At 47.1% G+C, this 18,366-nt stretch overlaps 1 protein-coding gene across 1 annotated transcript in view; it reads left to right on the forward strand.

Annotated features, from left to right (window-relative positions):
- Nucleotides 1-932: 932 nt before the first annotated feature.
- Nucleotides 933-18,366, forward strand: part of Extl3 (exostosin like glycosyltransferase 3) — a 104,957-nt gene continuing 87,523 nt past the window's right edge. Inside the window, exon 1 of the mRNA XM_071610612.1 lies at nucleotides 933-984. The gene's annotated coding sequence lies outside the window, so the exon portion shown is untranslated. The remainder of the gene's footprint in view (nucleotides 985-18,366) is intronic.

The following is an 18,366-nucleotide window of genomic DNA, read 5'->3' on the forward strand; positions in this document are numbered from 1 at the left end:
CCATGGCTCTCACCACCCTGGTGGAGTCCCACCAGCATCACTGCCCAGCTGGACGCTGTCGAACCTGCAAGAGCTGCCCCTCTGACAACTTTCTACTGAGGTGCCCCAGGTACTTGAATCAGGTCAGTCAGTTACTTGGGCTTGCTGGTACACTGCAGGTCCAACTCTGCCCTCATGTGGGCAACCTGAAATCGGCCTGGGCTGGGGTATCTACAGCACAGATGTCTGCACGTGCCACGTGCTTTTATTTCTGGAGAGCCAGGTATCATTTTTATCACGATGTCACTGACTGGGCTTATTGGATTGTTCTGACTCTGCCAAGAAAAATGGATCCCAATTTTTTTTTTTTTTTTGGGGGGGAGGTTTTGTTTCTCTGCAATCTTCTGGGTCCCCAAGGCCCCAGGAGGCAGTGACCATTCTCAGTGAAAACTCGTGGGTCGTTTTTGTGGTCCCCGTTACCTACCACGCTCTTATTCTCTGGGTAGACAGGGCTGCTCTGCGGTTTTGCCTGGAACAGTGACAGCCGGTTTCTCCATCAACTTGACATCATAGTTTTAATATCTAAAATTGTTTTCCCGAGTTTCAAAAGCCTTCCCTAGCCTTAGAGTTGATTCAGTGACTTATGTCACTACGAGGAAGGTAGTCACAGCAACTTTTAAGCCCCGGTTTTATTTTTGCATTTTATGGGGAGAGAGCAACAAACAAGCAGCCTGCGCGGCCCGCGCCGGGGCGTCCTACCAGCGCCGCCGCCAGGGGTCAGTGCAGGTTCAGAGCTGGCGGGAGGGTCCCATAATGCACCGGGCTCCGGGCCTGCGCCGCGGCCTGAACCCAGCTGCCGACCACGACCCAGCCGAGTCCACCGGCGGGTGGGTGTGGCCTGCCCCGGGGGCGGGGCCTGCGCCGAGGGGCGGGGCCCGGAGCTGCGCGGCTCGCCCCCGTGCTGTCGCCCGCCGCAGCAGACCTGGCACCTGGCGCGGTAGCAAGGTAGGGGCTTTTCGCGACCGTCCCCTTCTTGGGCGTGAAGTCTTTTCTTGGGGTGCGGTTGGGGAAGCGCGGAGCCGGTGCCGTCCGGGGACGGCCCCCTACTTGTCGCCGGGGCTGCCGCGCGCTCGGTGCCGAACTCTTTGTCTGGCCGGGTTCTCCCGCCCTGCGCCTCCGCGGGCTCGGGAGCGGGTCCCCGTGCGGCGGCTGCAGGAGGCGACCCCCGCCGGGCTCTGCGCGGGAGCCAAGCGCTGGGGGCGGGGGCCTGACCCCGAGCCGCGGGCGTGCGAGTGGCAGCTGCCCGATGCCGGCCCGCGCCTCTCCGGGCTTCGGTGCCCATGGGGTCCTCGGTGCTGCCGCGCGGACCCCGCCGCCACGCCCCCTGCCCCGCGTGCGCGGCCGCCCTGGCCGGGAGCCCGCGATCGGGCTTCTCGGAAAGTAAAGTTTGGCGGGTTGGAAGGTCTGAGCACGGGCGCCCGGGGCTGCAGGCAGCGGGGCTCCGTCGCCCGCAGTCTGTTCTGGGTCACACCGTCTGGCTCTGTCCCTTCTGTCGCATTCCCGTTACCCCAGTGTCCCCTTGGCATTAGTGTCCCACCCTGGACGCAGCGATGCTAGGGAGGCTCCACCTCCACCCACTTTTCAAAGCCCAGCAAAGTTTAGACCTCTAATCCCCATTCCCAGCTAAAATAAATCATATATAATTTTTAGTTGTAGGTGGACACGATACCTTTATTTTATTATGCGGTGCTGAAGATACAACCCAACAACCCAGTGCCTCACACGGGCTAGGCAAGCGCTCTGCCACTGAGCCCCAGCCCCAGCACTTTTTGTTTTTAATTTTGAGTCAGGGTCTTGCTAAATTGCTTAGGGCCTCACTCAATTGCTGAGACTGACCTTGAAATTTTGATCCTCCTGCCTCATCCTCTGGGAGTATGGGGCCCTAGTATCTGGTTGTTCCTTTCAAATCTAAAATGCTAAGAATGAACACAGTTCCTTTTTTGCTAGGCAGATCTCTTGACTTGATAATCAAAAATAAGAAAAGTCTTTCAAATTGTTATGACTTTACCTCTGCCTACGGTGAGTCTGGGAGTTAGGATTCTAAATCCTTTTTAATCAGAAACTAAATGGTCTTCAACTGTCTCTAGGTACTTTTCTTTAGAAGTGTCAATTTTCTTTCAAAGTATGAAATTATGAATTGTAGTGTTTGATATTTTTATTTGAAAGTTCTGCATTTTCCACATGTGACATTAATGTTCATTTGAAGGCATTGTGTATTTGCGAGTAATAAGAGAAAATTCCTTAAAAAATTTTAAAAACAACAAAAAATTCATCACAGCTAGTATGCGTTAGTGGTTCCCATCATGCCATCCCAGGAGTAGAACGAAGCCAGAAAGAGAAAAACAAAATTTAGTAAGCCACTAATAGTTGACAACACGCAAGAGGTAAAGGACACTATTTGGAGCTTAAAAGGAGCCATTTAGAGCTATTTTACAGCAAGATCACTTTGCACAGTAGAGGGCAAGCACTGTGATCGCAGGGCTTCCAGAACTCCCTCTGGAAAGGGATTGACATACAAAGACTTTTAAGCAGAAGACACTGAAACTAAGTAGTTGCCCCGTATGCTGTGAGTGAATTTAAGAAACAGGTGGTCCACTGCTTTGATGACCTTCCAGTGCCCTCTGTGCTTTCAAATAAATCAATAAATAAAAGGGCAGCTGCCACAGTTCTTGCTTCAGAGGGAGGTAAATTTAAAACTGATCTGCAACCACAGACCGGTTTACAGGAATTGGCACAACTGGGTGACTCATCAATCACTCATTTTTGCAGCAGGCATTTACAGGCTCCTGCTGGATGCATTGCTGTGCCCATGCAGAGTGGAAAACACCACAAGCAGGATTTGCTAATGGGTCTGTGTCAATGAGACCTTGGAAGTAGGGGCCCAGAGCATTTCTTAGAAGCTGATAAAGACCAAAGCATCTCCAGAAGATTCATCAAGATCAGAGTAACTCAATTTTTTTTTTTTTTTTTGGTATTGAGGATTGAACTCAGGGCTGCTTAATCATGGAGCTACATCCCCAGCCCTTTTTATTTTTTTGAGACAGGGTCTCAAAAATAATTTAACCTCTTGTTTTAAGAAGCTGACTTAGATACACCAGCCCAGAGACTGTTATACTACAGAGTGGGTTTGGTGTGGTGATGGGTACTTTCCACTCCCACTCCAGTGTCATGGAGTTGGGAGAGGACTTCTGGAAAAGCCAGTGCCTGAAGTCAGAGGATGACTAGCTGGGTGTGGTGACGCACACCTGGAATCCCAGCCACTGGGGAGGTTGAGGCCCGGTGATGAAAAGTTCAAGACCAGCCTCAGTGATAGTGAGACCCTGTCTCAAAGTAAAAAATTTAAAGGCCTAGGGATGTAGCTCAGTGGTAAAGTGTCCCTGGGTTCAATCCCTGGTACAAAAAAAGCTAAAGTAGCAAAGAAAGAAAAGGAATAATTGGAGAGATGGGTCAGTGCACTGAAGGCCTTGTTAAGATGAAGGTAGCCACTGAAAACCTCAGCAGGAAATGGCCAGGAGCAGGCCTGCTAGATAACTTGGCCTGAAGTTGAGTGAAGGTAGGAAGTGGTGGAGGGGATTACCAGGAAGCAGGGTGGGCGTAGCATTTGTGGGATGCCGTGCTGTTTTCAGCTTTCTCATGCAGTCTTCTGTTGAGTTTGGGTGACCACCCTTTGCAGTTGGCAGGGTAGGATTAGTAGCTTCATTTTCTAAGAGCTTACATAGGTGCTTTGTATACACCAACTCTGGTCCTTTTGAAAACTCTACAAATTAAGTTCCGAGAGCCCACTTTTCAGAAGTTGACACTGAGCCTGAGGTGAGGAGGGGGGGGGAAGGATTAGTCCAGCCCCATGCCCAGTGGGGAGGGGGCGGGGAAGAGACCGAGCAGCAGGGGGCCTGCTCTGTCCAGATTGAAGCAAGACAACCCTTCCAGGCAAGCCCCACCTGAGTCGGCACCCATGACCAGCTCCTTGAGCAGCTCTGTCTATGCATTTAAAGCCCCTTTGAACAAGAGTCTGAGGTTCCTCACAAAATGAAACATAGGATTAGCATGTGACTGTCAATCCCATTCTGGGTTTAAATCCAAAAGAATTCAGAGGGTCTCAGATACTCTACTACACCCCTGTTCACTTTTTTTTTTTGGTGTTGCTGGGATGGAACTGCAGGGTCTTGTGCATGCTAGGCAAGTGCTCTGCCACTGAGACACTTTCCTAGTCCTTTTCAAATTTTGTTTTGAGGACGGGGTTGTGGCTCAGTGGCAGAGTGCTTGCCTAGTGTATGTGTGAGGCATTGGGTTGGATTCTCAGCACCAGATATAAAGAAATAAAATAAAGAACTATCATCACCAAGTTTAAAAATATATATATTTTCTAAAAAAATTTTATTTTGAGGCAAGGATCTTGCTAAATTTCCCCGGCTGGCCTCAAATTTTGATTCTCCTGTCTGAGCCTCCCGAGTTGCTGAGATTACTGGTGTGTACCACGATGTTAGCTCATAACCAACACTCTTTGCATCAACTTTTGGGCTACTGTAATCTGTGTATGGATGAATGAGAAATAAAATGTGTGTATCTACAGTGGCTATTGATCATCCTTTAAAAAGGAAGGGAATTCTGGCACTTGTTATAACATAGATTAATCTTGAAGATGTTGTGCTGAGTGTATGAGCCAGTTGCAAAGGACAAATGCTATATTATTCCCCTCGTATGATGTCCCTAGAGTGGTCAAATTCATAGTGCTTGGCACGGTGGCACACTTCTATAACCCCAGTGATTCAAGAGGCTGAGCAGGAGGATCACAAGTTGGAGCTGGCCTGGGCGACTTAGTAAGACTCTCCTTGTCTCAAAAAAAAAAAAAAAAAAAATAGTGGAGAGATATGTGGCTCAGTGATAGAGTATACCTGGTTCAATCCCTAGTACCACCAAAAAAAAAAAAGTTTTCATAGAATCCTGGGAGGAGGAATGGGGAATTAGTGTGTAATGGGCATGGAGTTTGCATTGGAAAAATGAAGTTCTGGAGGTTGAGGGTTGCATCACAATGTGAAGGTACTAATGCCACTAAACTGGACATTTAAAAATGATTGAAATGGTAGATTTTATCATACACACAAAATGTCCCATTGAACATCACAAGGTCAGATTACCAATGTCCAGAGGCTTGTGACAAATTTATGATAACACTAGGAAATGCAATTCAAAAAATGTGAAGCAGTTATCTCCTAGAATCCAGCCCAAGGAAGGAAGGCCAGCTGGCTTCCTGCATGACAGATCATGGAGGCTAAGCCTGGGAGATAGTAGAGATCTCCTTTAATTTAAAATATGTCATGCAGATAAGAAGTAGGAGACCCAGAGTTATCAAGGGACTTGGCCAGGGACACTGAACCAGTTCATGCAAAGTGAGAATGTGAAGCCAAAGCTGTTCCCTCCTCCCAGACACCAGTGCTGGGGACCAACAGGGACCCTAAGCTGACAAAGCTGGGCCCTTTCTGTTCAAGCAGGAAGCAGACCACATTGCTCCTCTGTGTCAGCCAATTCATGGGATTTTGATTTCTGAAGAGATTTGGGTGCTTAGATGGAGCCAGAAACCAACACCCAATTCTAGGTATGGAGGTTAGACAGTGGTGGTAAATCAGTTTATTCCTTATCAGTATTTGAGAGCCTGTGATATGCCAGATATCCTCTTTAATTTATAACTTGTGTGTAGCAGCGGGGGATCTGAAACTGTATCCTTCATGCTCCTCTAGTCACCCTTGTAAACAAGAATTCTAAGTTGCAGAAACCTTCACCAACTCCTAGAAGGGACCATCAGGGGAGCAGGTAGAGCTGGGCAGAGGTTGCTCAATGCCTGAGTTATGAATCAGCGAGAAGCCCCAGAGCAATGGGATTCTAACACGACACGTGTCTAGGGGCTGCGGATGCAGGACAGAGCCCTGTGCCTGTTACTGTGGCACAGACCAGGTGTGGGGGTGCCTGCATGCAGGATCAGAGTGAGATGCCCAGCAGAAACTCCCAAAGACAGAGTGACATTGGAAATGAGGAGAGGTGCTGAGAGAGGGGTGGGACGGAGAGCAGTCAGAAAAGACCCTGATTTCCATGGTGCTGTCCCAGTGTGGTGCCAGGTCAGCTCTTTCACAACAGTGCACACAAGTTGATAGATTAATACCTCCCTCCCACCTTTTTAAAATCCTATATTTGGACCTGCCTGCTTCTAGGAACCTGAGATGTAGGATACAAGATACAATATACCTTAAGAAACAAGGCACTAGAGTGGTTTAGTGAAGTAACCCCCAGCTTTGAAACCACTGCTCCAATTGGGGCCGTGGGAAAGGTACCCACTCATCTGTAGTGTGCAGGTGGAAACTTTGCAGAGTGATTGTGGGAATTGGAGACCTGTGAGTGTGTTCACTCGGCAGTCCCAAGTGTCCACTTAGTGCCACTCCTGCCTTAGGAGCAGGAAAGGAAGAGATGGGTAAGATGTGGCTCTTATGGTTCTTAAGAGGTAGTCCCTGCTGGTGTGGAAGACGGCCTTGGACAGGCAGGTGGACCGAGGGTGGCTCTGCTGGAGACATGCCTGGTACACAGGGTGCAGCCCCCTGTTTAAATATGGGCGGTTTCCAAAACACAAAAGTGGTCCCAGCAGTGACTCGGACACAAGTGCTCCCACCCACCCGAGAGGAGACGTCTGGCCTGAGTTCAACTTGAAGTTTCTTGGAAGCCACAGCAGAAAAGGGAACAGGTTGGGCTGTGTGGTGGTTTATTCTGTCAATATGTGGATTCCACCTTAGAGGACATTTCCTAGAACTGAACTCAAGGGAGTGTTTATCACCAGGGCTCCCTTGAATGTGGTTCTGAAGCTGTGGCCAGCATCTTCAGTCACATTTTTATGGACAGCTCTGAAAATGTCAGGCAGCTGAATGGCTTTTATGCCGCAACACTCTTCTCACCTTTAGCGGAGATGCTGGCGCTGTCGTGGAATGCGCCATCTGTACTGTGGAGCTAGGTTCACTTGTGGGGAGTTGCCTGAAGACGAGCTGTCAGAATGGGAAGTGAAAATGACGGGGGGCTGCTGAGAAGGACCAAGCTCCTGCACTGGACCTCCATACGCCAGACTGGGAATTAGAAGGGAGCTTCTCACACCACCAAGCTGAAGCTAAGCAGTTAATCTGAACTTCTGAGAAACCAGAATTAGAGGAAAAGAGTCAAATGTTCCAAGCAGGCCAGCTTCAATTGGCAGGCTAATGAAAGGTGACGTTAACCCATCAGTCATTTTCCTTTTGCTCAGTCTCCCTGTCCCGGCCTTACAAAGAAAGTAGCCTTTGCCGGGCTTGGTGGCATGCATCTGTCATCTCATTGAAGTTTGAAGCCAGCCTCAGCAACTTAGAGAGACCCTGTCTCAAACCAAAATCGGAGAGAGAACTGGGGTGTGGCTCAGTGGTTAAGCACTCCTGGGTTCGATCCCCAGTACCAACAACAAAAAAGAAACTTTGAAATGACTGACTTACTCTTTTTAAAAATATTTTTTTAGATGTTGATGGACCTTTATTTTATTCATGTATTTATATGTGGTGCTGAGAATCCAACCCAGGGCTGGCACAAGCCAGGCAAGCGCTCTACCGCCGAGCCCCAACCCCGGCCCCACTGATGCTCTCTTATTCTTTTGTTTCTGCTTTCTTCAGCTTTTCTCTGTTTAAACCAACCTCTTCTGCTCGGCCCATCAGAGCTTTTATTTTATGAATCCGGTTGATTGTATTCTGGAATTGAAACTAAAGCCAGTTAAGATCTTTAAGCCATGGGCTGGGGAGGCAGCTCAGTGGTAGAGCACTTGCCTAGAACATGTGAGGCCCTGGGTTTGATCCCCAGCACTGCAAATCTTTCAAATAATTGTCATTTATCCTTCGACAAGGTAAACCTCAGAAATCCTAGCTCTGCTGCTTACTAGCCACGTGATTTCACAGATTAATTTTTCTCATCCTCAGTGGGATATTACTATCTACCTTATATTGGTTGTTTTACCAAAGATAAGTTATACAGATGAAGAAAGTAAAAGCCTTAGTGTCCAGAATTTAATTACAAAAGAGGATGGAAGGAGAGAAGAGATAAGGGAAGTTAATCAATTAACAGCTGAATAAGAGGACTGGGGATACAGCTCAGTTGGTAGAGTGCTTGCCTCCATCATTAGGCCCTGGGTTCAATCCCCAGCACCACAAACAGCTGAATAAGAAACCATCAAAAAGATCATTTATGCTGAAACCTTCTCCTAAATCTCATCACCAGGGCAGGGGAGCCCTGTTTACAGGTAAATTTTTAGATATTAACCCTGATCAATCCAAAGACGGTAACCTCTGCCTGTGGACTGTCCTCCCATCCCAAAGCTCCCTGCCTCTGCATTCCATCTACGGCCAGCATAGGATCAGTGTAAACAACTTCTGACTTCCCCAAATCTCCATTATTGAGAAGGACACTTGGCTCTGGTTCTGAGACATTTTCCATCTGCTACCTAACCTTGCTGCTGGAACTTTGAAGAAATTTGTCCCAGGACCTGGTCTTTTTCTGGCTAGCATCGTAATAGATCAGTGAACTCTTTCAGAAAACCCTCAGTCTCAAGAGTTTCGGTTTAACACAATTGATAATAAGTAAAAATAATAGCAAACAGTGATTGTGCTTTCCTCAGATCAGGCCCTACGTAAGTACTCTACATGTACTCTTTTTTTTTTTTTTTTTTTTTAAACTAGAGAGTGAACCCAGGGGGTGCTTTACCAAGCTACATCCCCAGCCCTCTGTGTCTGCTCTGAGCTATAGGAGCAGAGTTGAATAATTTGACAGAAATGTGGATGGCCCCCTAAGGCCTAAAGTATTTACTATGTGTCCCTTTACAGCAAGCATTTGCTGACCTCTAGCCTAGAATAAGACGTCCAGAGGCAGCTGCAGAACAGAAACTCAGCCAGTCATAGTGTACCCAAGACTGCCCAGGGGCACACTGTACCCAAGACTGCCCGGGGGCACAGTTCAATGAGATCTAGAAGGAGCACAGATCCCACCTGCCCTCATATTGGGGCCCGTGGACAAAGGCTGTGCTGGGCTGTTCTGGTGTCCACATGGACAGGGTTGAGGACGAGGGCTTGGGCTGGGCCTCTGCTGGCTGAGCCAGTGTGGGGCTAGACTGCAGAGAAATCCGGGGTTGAGCTAGGTGCCGTGGTGCACACCTGTGGTCCCAGCTACTCAGGAGGCTGAGGACTTTAAAAATCTGATCTTGGGCTGGGGATACAGTGGAATGGCAGAACCCCTGTCTGATGTGTGTGAGGCCCTCGTACTGCAAAATAAATATATAATGTGAAGAATGCTGAGCTAGGCCAGGGAAACGGGATGGATTCACACCTGGCCAAGATGGTGTCCACACTTCTCAACTGTTCTCGGCCCCGTGGTGTCTGGTCTGGCACCTTCCTGGTCCTCTGGCGTCCTTTGCCCTTCCCTGTGTCCTGTGCTCACTTGTGCTTTGCAGCCTCTGGTGCCCGAGGTCAGCCTGGCACACTCCTCAGGCTTGTTCATGAACTTGCTGCTTCGGCTTCCCTTGTACCAGGGTTGGGATCTGTCCCCCAAGTATTCATGTGCTGGCAGCTTGGTCCCCTGTGGCTGCATGAGAGGTGGCAGAACCTCTCAGAGTAGCGGTTAGTGGGAGGTCCTTAGGTCATTGGGGACGCTGGTCTCCTGGAGTTCTCACAAGTGCAGGGTGCTGTAAGGAATGCCTCTGACTCTCTGGCTTTCGGTCTTGCCACGTGATCTTTCTCCACACACACTACCATTATGAGGCGTCTACCCCAAGGTCTTCACCAGAGGCTGAGCCTGTGGGCTGTTCAATCTAGGATTCTCAGCTCCACAACTGAGAGTTATATCAACCTCTTTTCTTTACTCATCTCAGGTATTTTGTTACAGCAACAGAAAACGAACTAACACACCACCCTTCTGTACCCTCTGTACTTAGAGAAGTCCTCAGCCTCAGGATTCTGTTGAAGCATTGCCTTGGCATTGAGATCTCACTGGGTCTTTCTGCCTGTCCTGAAAGAAGGCATTCTCTCTTCCTTCCTGCCTCACTCCATCTTCTGTCACAGTCCATCACTCTGCTTAGGCATTGGTCACTCAGTCTGTGGATTCTTTGTGTTTATGTGCAGGGATTGAGCCCAGGCCTCAGGCATGCCCTACCACTGAGCTACATTGCCTGCCCTGCCTATGGATCCTTTGTGCTCATTGACGGCATTATAATGTTAGTACTCCAGGCTGAGGAGGAGGATAGAGTGTTCTGAAGGGCCGGGAGGAATGAGCTTTCTAGCTCCAGAACCTGGAAATTATAGAGTAGAAATGAGGCAGATAAATGAAAATCCAGGCAAGCAAACTAAGGGTGGCGACAGTTCCACTTGGGTATTTGTATTTGTTTTTCCTTTGTGAAGGATATTGAATAATTCAGTAGGAAATACTCTCGGCTACAGCAAAAACACTGTCAAACAGTATTGGAGTCATAGCTCTCTAAAGGTGGATATCACAACGCAAGGCTACATTGTATGTGATTCTGAGTAGACGTTTCCAAAGAGGATAAGACAGTACAGTCCCAAAACTCTGACGATAAAATGTAAGTACAGAACTTGAAAAATGTAGATGGCTGGCGTGGCCTGTTGGAGGAGATCTTTCAACCATAGGCGCCTCTCATGAGCTCTTACCACCCTGAGTCCTGAGACGGGAAGGGCCTCGTCTGGTAGGCTTATTCCGTCTGCTCCACGCAAGGGTCATATCGTTGCTAGCAACTTGACTCTCTTAACTGGGTGATCACTGAGACCTCAGAATCTTCATTTTATAAACACTGTTTAAGTTGATGGCTTTTTTTAAAAAAAATGTTTTTTTAGTTGTGGATGGACACAATACCTTTATTTTATTTGTTTATTTCTATGTGGTGCCGGATATCGAACCCAGTGTCTCACGCATGCTAGGCAAGTACTATACTGAGCTATAACCCTGGCCCTAAGTTGATGACTTTTTGTGTGGGGTTTTTTTTTTTTTTTTGTACTGAGGATTAAACCCAGATTCTTGTATATGCTAGATAAGCGCTCTGCCACTGAGCTGTATCTCCAGCCCTTTTTATTTTGAGACAGGGTATCAGTACGTTGCCAAGTTTGGCCTTGAACTTGGGATCCTCCTGCCTTAGCCTCTTGAGTAGCTGGGATTCCACCTGTGCACCACCTGGCTGTTCATGTGTGTGTGTGTGTGTGTGTGTGTGTGTTGGTACTGGGGATTAAACCCAAGGGCACTCAACCACTGAGTTACATCCCCAGCCCTTTTTTGTGTTTTATGTAGAATAGGGTTTTGCTGAGTTGCTTAGGACCTCCCCAAGTTGCTGAGGCTGGCTTTGAGCTCTTGATCCTTCTGTCTCAGCTTCCTGATTTGCTGGGATTACAGGTGTGCACCACTGTGCCCGGCTGGTATAGATATATTTTTTAAACCTAGAACCTTATCTTATTCTAGCCTACTGAATCTTATCATCTGTATCCCTGTCCATCATGACATCAATGAGTGGCTCATCACCATCATTTTTGCAGTTCACTATGCAGAAAATTTAGTAATATGTCAACAAACTTAAGTTTCTTTTTCAGATCATTAGTGAAAAATGGGACTTGAGGGGCTGGGGATGTGGCTCAAGCGGTAGCGTGCTTGCCTGGCATGCTTGCGGCCCAGGTTCGATCCTCAGCACCACATACAAACAAAGATATAGTGTCCGCTGAAAGCTAAAAAAAAAAATTAAATATTAAAAAATTAAAAAAAAGAAAAGAAAAGAAAAATAGGACTTGAACTCGGGGGCACTCAACCACTGAGCACATCCCTAGTCCTGTTTTCTATTTTATTAGAGACCGGGTCTCACTGAGTTGCTTAGCTAAATTGCTGAGGCTGGCTTTGAACTCGCCATCCTCCAGCCTTTGCCTCCTGAGCCACTGGGATTACAGGCATGCGCCCCTGCGCCAGCCGGGACTTTTTTCCTTAATAAAAGATGCTGTTTCTAAATCAGTTGTCTCATTACAGTTAAATGTTTAATTGCAGATCCCGTCGTTTCTCAACAGGTTTTGGCAAATCTGAGTGGTTTCTGTCATCCTCTGTGTCCTCATAGCTTACAGGTAACCCTCCTGGATTTTCTAGAACTTTCTCTCCCATACTCCACAGCAGATTTTTCAAGTGGCCTCCAGGCTCCCCTCACTCTGTGCAGAGGGCCTGCTGCTTTACTTTATGGAGGTTGAGGCCTTCAAACAGCTCCTTTCAGTCTGTGGGTTTCCCTTCCCTCTCGGGGACCTCTGGGTTGAGTGTCCCCTCTCCTGTACCTCCTGGCCTCTGCATGCTCTCTGTCACACCCATCAAAACCCACCCTCTCTAGCAACCCCCTCTTCACAATCCGGTTCCTGACTCAGAGTGGCTGGTATTCATTGCTGTCCCCCTTACCTCGGTGCCCTTCAGTCTGGCCTCTCCTCCCATGGTCACTGACGCTGTCCTCGGTCAGGTCACCGACTGAGTCCTTGCAGCTAAGTCCAGTGGTCTGTATCTAACCGTCACTCAGAAGCACTTTGTCTTGCTGGCTGGTGCCTCCTGGGGAGGTCTCTGGTGTGGTCCTCTGCAGTCTTGGTCCTCTGCAGTCTTGGTCCCCTGCAGTCCTGGTCCCCTGCAGTCCTGGTCCCCTGCAGTCCTGGTCCTCTGATGTCCCAGTGCTGTTCGTTCTTGGCTCCTGCTGGGCTCATCTTCTGGTGCCACCATTTGAGCTGTACCCGTCCTCCTGGAATTCTTTCAGTTCCTGGTGACAGAATCCAGAGTCAGACTGAACTAACCACCAAGAAAACCAGCACTGCCAGGGAGAGGAGCACAGTCTGAAGGTGACCCTGCCGACCTGAGCTGGCTGGTCCTGAGGCAGACTGAGGGCTCACAAGCAGCCCCCCTCTGCCTCTTGGTTCCTTTTCCTCTGTGTTCTCTGCCGTCTCAGGCAGCCTCTTGCCAAGAGGTAGCAAAGTGCCTGCCAGCAGTTTCAGGCTGCTCCAGCCTCTCAGCTGACACAGGACACTTCTCCCCGTTCTCTAGGCCTGGAATCAGTTTTGCCCTCCCCACGGCTGCTCACTCACCTAGTCTGGGCCCGGCTTCTCTGTCTCTCCCCCTTCCTGCCATGGACTCCTGGTGGGTTCCTGCTCAGCCCTGCAGCCTGGACCACCTTTCAGAAACGCTCCTGGGGTCCCGTCATGGCTGCAGATGAAAGCAAAGGCAAACTGTTCTGCTCTGTAAGGGCCGGCTGCCCCGGCTGCTGCTTCCCCTTGTCCGTTGTCCTCTGCAGGTCTGCCTCACACGCAGGGAGCCCCTCTCCCGGGGGCTCTCCCCTCTCTCCTCAGGGCTCCCTCTACTGGGGGGGCCCCGCTCCTCAGCTCTGGGCTCAGACTTTTGCTCATGCCTTCGCTCTCACGCTCTCATGTGGACGAGGCTCCGGGAGAAGAGCCTTCTGTGCTGGCGCACGTGCTTCCTGTTAGACGTTCTTTTCTGTCCTGTTCCTCATCACTGGGTTGGGGTTGCTTGTTAAGTCACCTGTATCCCTCTGCCCACTGAGGTCTGCAAAGGCAGAAAGCCCCCTCATTCTGTGAAACGTCCCCAGCTGGACAGAGCATCGACATGAACTCGTGGAATTTTAAGATAAAATGAGATGCGATTGCACCAGGTGATTTGCCAGGACTCTAGATTTTAGGAAGTCGATTGATTCCATACACTACTGGAAAATCTAAAATTGTAATTAATGTCCACCATTCTCTTTATTTATATGCTTATTGGTCTTCCTTAAAGGATGTTAGAGTTTTTGAATTGAGAAAGTGCTAGATGATTACCTAGTTCTAATTCATGTTCTTTAACTGGTTAGGAGGGAATTGCTCAGAGGGACTTAGTGGTGACGTGTATACACTGCAGAGCTATTTCTGATTGCACAATTGGACTTGAACTTTGAGCTCTTGACTTCTAGTCCAGGGCCTTTTCCTCTTCATCATGGTATTAACACTTAAAAAATGTCGGGAGGGTGCTGGAGGTTGAACTCTTTGCCCTTGCTTGACCATGGAGCCACAACTGGTATTGGTGTCTTGAACGGCTCCTGGGGTAAAATTCTGTGCAATACGGAAGCCTTGCTGCCTGTTTCCTCACGTGATTTTACTGATCCTGTACCTTTTAGGATGCTAACAAGTTTTCAGCATGAAACTCACTTTCCAGCCTGCAGAGCCTGAGGGTTCATGAGGTTCCGTCCTCTTGGGTAGGGCTGCTGTCCCACAGGTCACCCACAAAGAACTGGCAGTTACACATTTTACCCAGTAGGGTCCTTGATGAGTAGGTGCCCCCTGGAGGTGATGCTCTGAGGAATGAGCACTAGGTTGTGGAGAGGGAGTTGTGAACTTGGGCTCAGTGCTTTCTACTAGCTGCTCTTCTTTGTCCCCTCTGGAACTCACCGTCGGGTCCCCAAGGGAGTGTGAGCCTCAGGGATAGTTGTTTCCACAGAAACCAAGTGAAGGCTGGAAAGAGTAACTTTCTTTTTTCTTTTTTTGTAGTAGATGGACACAATACCTTTATTGTTAGTTATTTTTATGGGTGCTGGGGATCCAACCCAGTGCCTCCCACGTACGAGACAAGCGCCCACTGCTGAGCCCCAGTCCTGATGTAGTTTTACGTATGAAGCGCCTGGTGGGTCCTGCCAGTCTTTTTCACTGTGAGTCAACAATATTGTGGATGTTTGCATCTTTTGTCCTCAATCTGGGGACATGCTTTGCTTCTTCTGGAAAGGGGACAGAGACAGGGGATACTCTAAAAGGAAGTGCTCAGCCTGTCTCTGTTGGGGCTTGCTGGGTGTTGGTCATAGTTCTTGTCACCGAAAAAGAAATTCAAAAAGAAGTGAAAGACGGGTTTAAAGTATACTTGAAACAGATGTTTGTGCTCAAATCTAAGAATTCCAAACATAACCCTCTGACCCAGCAAGTCAACTTTTGGAAGTCTGTCCTATGGAGATAATTAAACACACGCAGAAAATATTTTTGAACATATGTTCATTTCAGTCTTGTTTTCTTCCTTTGGTGTTTGTTTTGGGGCTGAGGCTGGGACCAGGGTCTCACATAGTTCAGCGTGGCTTTACCATGGGCCTACCTCCTGGCACTCGGCCTAGTGTAGGATGGAGAAGAGTTGGAAACCACCTAAATTTTCAATTATAGGGACTTAACATAAAAATAAGAATAACATTCTTTGTTAAATTATATATTTCCTGATATATAAAGATATTTATGATTTATTGGAAAACAGAAAATGTACATTTCATCCTATTTTTTTGTAAATGAAAATATACAACAATGACTAGGATATTCATAATTATACAGTTGTGAGGAAATAAATATTTTTGCTTATCTGTACTTTCAGCTTTTCTATAATAAGACTTTATAAAATTAATAACTATATATTTTTTTGTTTATTCAATAATTTATTTTGAGACAAGGTCTTGCTGTGTTGCCCAGGCTGGCCTCCAACTCCTGGGCTCAGGGGATCCTCCTGCCTCAGCCTCTTGAGTAGCTGAGACATATCCCACCACATCCAGCTCTAAGGTTATTTTATTTTTTTTCTTTTTCTTTTTTTTTTTTGGTGTGTGTGTGTTACTGGGCATGGAACTCGGGGCCTCTTGCATACTACCCAAGTGCTCTACCACTGAGCTGCATCCCCAGCCTATAAAGTTATTTTTAAATTTTTTTTAGTTGTTAATGGACCTCTATTTTATTCATTTATCTATATACGATGCTGAGAATCAAACCCAGTGCCTCACACAAGCAAGGCAAGCACTCTACTACTGAGCCACAATCCCAGCCCCAAGTTATTTTTAATGTAAAAATTCTTCTACTATAATAAATAATAAAATTAATGTCATAATTTTTTATGGCTTATTCTCCCTAAGGTGATTAATAGTTAAGGTTTTGTGAAAAGGAACATATTTTTTATTTTCTTTCCTTGATTCCACTTTTGTAGGAGATACAGTGGGTTCCAAAGGAAAAGCTATGTGAAGTTGGAGTCTCGCAGAAAGAGAGGACTTGGGTTTCGTTTGTTCTACTTATCAGTTCTCTTTTGAGCCTTGGGATATTTGCGTTTGAGCTTTTCGTCCAGTCCCCTTTGTAACTCATGGAACAGGCCCTCCTAACGAGCAAACCCCAGCAGAGGTATTGAAAGTGTCTTTGTATACCTCTGAGGGTCTCCTTCCATTTCCATGCATTTTCCCTTCTCTCTCCCTTTCCCTCCCACCTCTCATCCCTGTTTAATGTTAATCTTCTTCTCATGCTCTTCGACCCTACTCTGTTCTTAGCTACTCTCCTTATATCAAAGAAGACATTTGACATTTGTTTTTTAGGGATTGGCTAGCTTCACTTAGCATAATCTGCTCTAATGCCATCCATTTCCCTGTAAATTCTATGATTTTGTCATTTTTTAATGCAGAGTAATACTCCATTGTGTATAAATGCCACATTTTTTTTAGTGAGGGGAAGGGGAAAAATAATACAAGGGGGACAAACGAATGTCAGTAAAGGGGGCAGAGAGAGAAGAGGGGAGGGGAGGGGAGGGGAGGGGAGGGGGGATAGTAGAGGATAGGAAAGACAGCAGAATACAACAGACACTAGTATGGCAATATGTAAATCAATGGATGTGTAACTGATGTGATTCTGCAATCTGTATATGGGGTAAAAATGGGAGCTCATAACCCACTTGAATCAAATTGTGAAATATGATATATCAAGAACTATGTAATGTTTTGAACAGCCAACAATAAAAAAAAAAAAAAAAAAAAAAAAAAAAAAAGAAAGTGTCTTTGTGGCCAGGGGTGTGGTTCAGTGGTGGAGCACTTGTCCCACGCGCGCGCGTGTGGTGTGTGTGTGTGTGTGTGTGTGTGTGTGTTTAGCCTGGGGTTTGATTCCTAGCAAGGCAAAAAAATAAAAGTGTCGGTGGGCCACATTCCTGGGATGAAACATGGCCCATGTGGACAGCAGGGAGCCTGGCAGGCAGGTCACCTGATATCTCTCCCCATGACTACTGTGAAGAAGCAGCAAATTGTCAAGGAAAGCCCTGGCCATTACTTACTCATTGATTCAACAAGTGTCAGAAAGCTGAAGACCTAGATTCAAATCCTGGTTGAAACCTTGCCTACTATTTAACTTTGCAAACTTGGGGAAGTATGTTAATTTCTCTGAGCCTCAGTTTCCTTATTTATAAAATGGTTAATAAGATAAGGATTGAATGAGATGCCAAATGTATAATGCCCAGCATACAGCAAACTCTCAATAAATAGTAACTGTTAAAGGCCTAATTAAAGAGCCAGATATTGAGGTTCAAGGTCATTCATTCAGCAAATGTTTGACTACTTTCTGGGGGCCAACAGTATTGTAGGTGCCTGGCTTATTTCAGAGAACAAGACAGACAAAAATCCCTCTCCTGAGGCTTACATTTGAGCAAATGCAAAGATTAACTAAAATGTAGCTCAGTCCATGGTCATTAACAATAATTACTATTAATTTCGTATTCATTCTGTGCCAGCCACTATTTAAGTGATTTTCATTACATAACTTGAAGTAGGTTCCTTTTTAAGTTCCTCTTTAACTGCCGGGTAACCCACCATGCCCGTATCCTTCCCACACTGTCTTCACCACAGGTTCTCGTCCATGGATCTACATTCATTTTGCACTGATTACCTTTTCTTTTAATACTTACAAACTTTAGCCACTTTTGTGTACTACTCAGCGTCTCAGTTGATCATGGTGTGATGGACGGCTCTGCTGTGGTGGAACGCTAGCTCTGTTAGCCAGAGCTGGAAACCTGGGGGCTGAGTAGATTCCATTGTATGTGTGGACCACTTGGTTTATCTGGTGTCCCCATGTTCACAGTTGGGTCATTTCCATCATTTGGCTTTGGGGGACAGTGCTGCTGTGAACACTGCTGTACAAGTATCTGAGTCCTTGTTTTTAAATCTGTGGCTGTTTACCCAGGATTGGGACTGTTGGGTCACATGGTGTTCTGCCGCATTCCCCTGAGAACTGCCAAGCTGCTCTCTGCAGTGGCTGTTCCACTTGACATTCCCATCAGCAGTGTGCAGGGCTTCCAGTTCTCCAGTCTCCAACACTTATTTTCCTTTAAAAACAAAAAAAAGAAAACCCTCTGGCCCTTATCGTCAGTGTGAAGTGGACTCTCATTGTGGTTTTGATTTGCATTTACCTAATTTCTAATGATGTTGAGCATCTTATCATGTGCTTCTTGTCCATTTAAGTATCTTCTTGGAAA

The sequence above is a fragment of the Marmota flaviventris genome, chromosome 3, assembly GCF_047511675.1.
Source record: "Marmota flaviventris isolate mMarFla1 chromosome 3, mMarFla1.hap1, whole genome shotgun sequence".
In the NCBI taxonomy this organism is placed as follows: domain Eukaryota; kingdom Metazoa; phylum Chordata; class Mammalia; order Rodentia; family Sciuridae; genus Marmota; species Marmota flaviventris.